Source organism: Danio rerio, chromosome 5 (genome assembly GCF_052040795.2).
Source record: "Danio rerio strain M-AB ecotype USA chromosome 5, GRCz13ab, whole genome shotgun sequence".
Classification (NCBI taxonomy): domain Eukaryota; kingdom Metazoa; phylum Chordata; class Actinopteri; order Cypriniformes; family Danionidae; genus Danio; species Danio rerio.
In genome coordinates, this window is record NC_141025.1 from 2,839,641 (window position 1) to 2,845,000 (window position 5,360).

Genomic DNA, 5,360 nt, shown 5'->3' on the forward strand with positions numbered 1-5,360 from the left:
TGGGACTTGCTCAACTTTTCAAGCGCCGACGGAAGTGTCAGCCAATCAGATCGCTGTATGCAAATACACCAGCTAGACAGTGGCCTATTGCTGACTGAATTTCATTGGCTAATGCTGCCATGACGATCGCGTCAGCTCCAACTTCAGACATGCCTTCAGTCAAGCGTTGACGCTGAAGCTTCGTGTGAATGGGGCGTAAGCTAATTTTTTTTCCAGATATCAACTTTAAGGTAGAAAGAGACCAAACTTAAACACTTCATCCAATAACTAAACGTTTATTTATTTATTTATTTTAACCTTTTTTGGGTGAACTATCCCTATAAGTCTATCCTCTAAAGTATTAAAAAATGTAAGTTGAATTGTCATGTTGTGTTTTTAAAAATAGCACAATGGATTTAAATGTGAAAAAAAAGTACAAATAGCATATATAAAAGTAATTTACCGTGGTTGTCGGGGGCTGGAAAAGCATACAACTGCACCTTGAAAGTGCTGAAAAAGTGCTGGAATTGAAGAACTGTTTATTAATCACAGTTCAGCATTGACTAATGGATTATTAACATTTAAAGTTGTGCTTGTTAAAATTATTTAAAGCAAATGCAAAAATGCAATGAATAGTTTATGGGTTGCTTATATTAGTTCAAACATTAACTAATTGAACATAATTATAAACTGTTACCAATCTGAACTCATAACAATGAGTTAACAAGTCATCAGTGATGCATAATTATGGTAATTCCAACTTCAGCTGATTAAAAAGCCCATCTGAGAAGATTTCAGTGTGTTTAAATGTCAGACGCCAACTTTAGACTCATAAGTTACACTAGGGCTCCTGATTGGGTTAAAGAAATAGATATTTTACCTTCTGTGTTCATGTTTTTAGGTTTATATTTTACTGTATTTTGTCCGTCATACTCGTACTTTAGTTTCTTAATGTTGATTTTCATCATCACATATACTGTAATGCTATTTTACCCCACTGATGTTACCCAGAAACCCATTTAACTTCACCTTTGACCTTCCTGTGAAATGAAAAGTGCCCACAGTTTCTTATTATTTACCTCTCAGTATTTGTCCAGTGTTTGTCAGGATATTTGTGATTTAAACACTCAAAATCAGCCAGTTTTAGTCTTTCTTTTGGTGTCAAAGTGTGTCAGATTTTTCCTTGAATGCATCTGGATGAATAATCTCATGGACATTACTTAAAGGGACAGTTCACTAATTATTTGTGCTGCTTTGTTAAACTACTTATTCAGAATGAGCTGAAACAACACAATTCTTGAGGTTTTTATGTTCAGTTCACTTCAGCTTAAAGTGAATATGTATGAGTTTCTCATGAGTATTTGTGAATGTTGGAAATGGAAGCCATTGATTTCCATAGTAGGAAATAAAATACTATGGTTTCCAATGTTCTTCAAAGTACACTACCTGACAAGTATTTTTGCCTATTCGGCTCCATGTTGGTTTCAGTAGGTGTTTGTGATGATTGAGATGCAGCTCAACAGATTATTCATCTGAAGGCCTCTTTTCCAAATGATCAACTAGAAGTCAAGTTATTATCTGTTGCTCTTACAACTGGGATTGATGACAAGATCAGGTAGTGTGTATGTTTTTTTTTGTTGTTCAAAAGAAAGAAAGCAACTCAAATGTGTGAGTAAATGTTGACAGAATCTTAGTTTTTGCATGAACTGTCCCTTTAAAATAGGTTTTGATAGACTACAGATTACACAAAACTATTTTTATATATTATTTTAATTCAATGGAATTGAATCTGAGAAAAGCATGGTGGTTTTCAGATCTGTTCCTGAAAGGTGCTTTGGGGAACTGTTAATGTTTGTTTGTGAAACCCTATTGATTTTCTCAGTTCACGTTATGAAGTGTATAAATGACCAATTGTGCAACTGCTATTAAGCACGCTCGTCACTGTTTTCTGGCGATGTTGAGCTCATTTTTGTGTTGATGTTTGATTCAATAGATGATATGAGCTACTGGAGTATGAAGATGTCCAAAGCTGACAGTTTTAGTCTCTGTTAGGGCTGTGCGATTGGGGAAAATATCTAATTGTGATTTTTATAAAAAAAAATTATTTTTAATTAATTCATTTTATTTTTATTTATGATTTATTTATTTTATTTTTTTCCTTTTTCTTTTTTTATTTATTTTTTATTAATTAAATTTTTTTGTTTTTATTTATTTTATTTATTTATTTTTATTTATTTAATTTATTTTTTTACTTTTTATTTTTTAATTAATTACATTTTTTAATTTATTTTTTTAATTCATTTTCTTTTTTCTTTATTTGTTTTAAACAGATTGCGGTTTCGATTTAATTTCGTAGTCAAGCTTCAGCTTAATAATCCGTATCGTAGCTCCTTACAGCTGAAATGCAGTGAGTATTCATCTTTTCAGTTCCTTTTTTAAACTAACTTTGTTTTTTTGGTACTTTGTTTATAAATATTTAGAAATGAAACCTGGGGTCTGTTCTTCGTACCTCGCTTAAATGATCTAAGATGATTTGGCAGATCCTGGATCACTTAATCTTGATAACTGATCTCTGGCTAATTTGGTTCTTCAAACAAGTTTGTGAATCAGATTAGAATGTCTGGATGAACTGATCTGAGATCGCTGTGTGTGTTGTAGAGGACTGATCTATCCATCCTCGAAATCATGAGCAGCAATGCAACTGCTGACAGCACAGCAGCGTAATGACATCATCTGATTAATATTCAATTATCCATGTGAGCTAAATTACATAAAATTAGCAGTAAACGGTTTGTTAAATATGATACGCAATAACTGCACATTTGTTATGAGCTGCAGGCTTTACACTTTCATGTGTTTAGAGTGGTCATCATGTATTTCAATGCATATCAGTGTATTTAGTTCTACATTAAGAGAAGATTTTCTTTATTAAAGTAGCCTATAGGCCTACTCAAGTCTTTTAATCGGCATAAGGAATAACTTTAAATTAATTTTGCATCAAAAAGCATGACTGCATATAAATTATTTATAAATTGCATAAAAATCTGCTTAAATATAAATTATAAATCATATAGAATATGCGTTTTATAAAAAGTTCCTATCAATAAATTTATAAATTTTCATTTTGAACCACCAGGTGGCAGGCTTTGTACTTTTATTTCGGAGTGCAGAATGCATAAGTTTTATTAATATATATTTTTTACTATATATATATATATATATATATATATATATATATATATATATATATATATATATATATATATATTTATATGAGCAATATCACACGAGTACCAGTGTGATATGGCTGTATATCGACACTCGTGCGTTTAGTGCCGATATACAGCCATATCGCACCATCACTCGTGTGATATTGCGTTTATACAACAGTTCGACATTATAATTGTGTATATAAAAACTACTGCTGATACTGCTGGTGCTGATATTACTTAAATATATCACGGCCAATAACAGCCAATCAGATATCAGCCAATCAGATTCAAGAACCAGACAGAACTGTTGTATAAATGTGTGTGTGTATATATATATATATATATATATATATATATATATATATATATATATATATATATATATATATATATTAGTTAAAAATATATATTTAGTATTTTCCCAAGCGTATATAGCTACTACTGTAAGAAATTATCAGCATTCGCTACATACTTTCAGTATTATCTTTGCTTGAACTGACCTGATCTAATCCTGTTTATATGAAATGAGCCTGCTCCTACACAGGTTTGAGCTACTAGAACTGTTACTATGACAACAACTCTCAAATGAGTTTTGAAGAACGAAACGATCCTGGATCGTGTCAAATCATCAACATCCAAATCCAGCTAACTGAGTAATCCACGTACAAAGAACAGACCCCTGGTGTCTTCGTGACGTTTTTCATACGGTGTAACATTGTGATGTTGCTTGCTACTACACTGAAAAAAGTGTTGCATGCTGAACTGTTGCAAACAATGTATTTGTGTTGAATTTAAACAAACAAATTAATTTTAATAATGTTCAACTTAATTTTGATTGTTTAAATTCAGCCCAAATAAACTGTTTACAACCACTTAACGTAAAAAAATTGAGTAAATTCAAAGTATCATCTTTGAATTATATTTTTCAGTGTAGATTGAGTATCACCGGCAATACTTTTCGTTGACTATTTAGCAAGACACTCCTCATTTACCCGCCTGTGGTGCTTTTTAGGTGCTGGTTGTTGTATTTCCTCATGCTGTGGCAACAATTCTGCGACAGCTCTTACAAATGACCTGGTTTTGTTCGGTGTCTGTAACTGAAATATTCCCCTATTACTGACGTGCTGTTTTTCTTTGATATCATTTGGTCTGTTAATGCTTCTGAAGCGGCAGACGCCATCATCTCACTTTTCCGCGCTTTCCTATTTGTATTAGTGAGGGCGTCTCGCATTCGGTTGCGCAATTCTGATTGGCCAAAATGAAAGTGCTCTCTCAATTGGCTAGTAAGACTGTCGCACACAGACGGCGGTCACAAATGCTCTGGGTGGGGAAAATTATACAATACATAAACATTTCATATCGCAGCCTCTTGCAATTAGCGAATTGCAATGTTTCAAATTGTGATTGCGACTCGATTTCGATTAATCGCACAGCCCTAGTCTCAGTATTTGGAGTAAAAGTGTGTCAGATTTGACCATGAATGAATCTGTAATCTCATAATAATCCTTTAAAAGGCATCAATAGTTCATTGAAGGACATTTCACATCCTTATAATCTGTCCAATAGACTCTTCAAACTAAGAAAACATGGTCGTTTTAGGAATGTTGACTGATGTTGGGAAACCTAAACTGCTTTGTCTATGGCCTCACTTTTAAGGGTCTTGAAGTTATACTGTTATGTTGGACAAGGAAAATCAGTTTTATTGGTCAGTTCACACTATGAAATCTTGATCTGAATGACCGAAGACTCAACCAGCGTTACAATACTACTCGTCAATATTATCTGGTGATGTTGAGCTGATGTTTCGTTTACATTTACATTTAGTCATTTAGCAGATGCTTTTATCCAAAGCGACTTACAAATGAGGACAAGGAAGCAATTTACACAACTAAGAGCAACAATGAATAAGTGCTGTAGGCGAGTTTCAGGTCTGTAAAGTCTAAGAAGGGAAGTATTAGTAGTATTAGTATTTTTTATTTTTTTTTATTTTTTTTTGGGTACAGTGAGTGTGATATTCAGAGAGGCAATTGCAGATTAGGAAGTGAAGTGGAGACTAAATAGTTGAGTTTTTAGTCGTTTCTTGAAAGTAGCGAGTGACTCTGCTGTTCTGATGCAGTTAGGGAGTTCATTCCACCAACTGGGCAGGTTTTGTGTTGACAAATGCTGAAA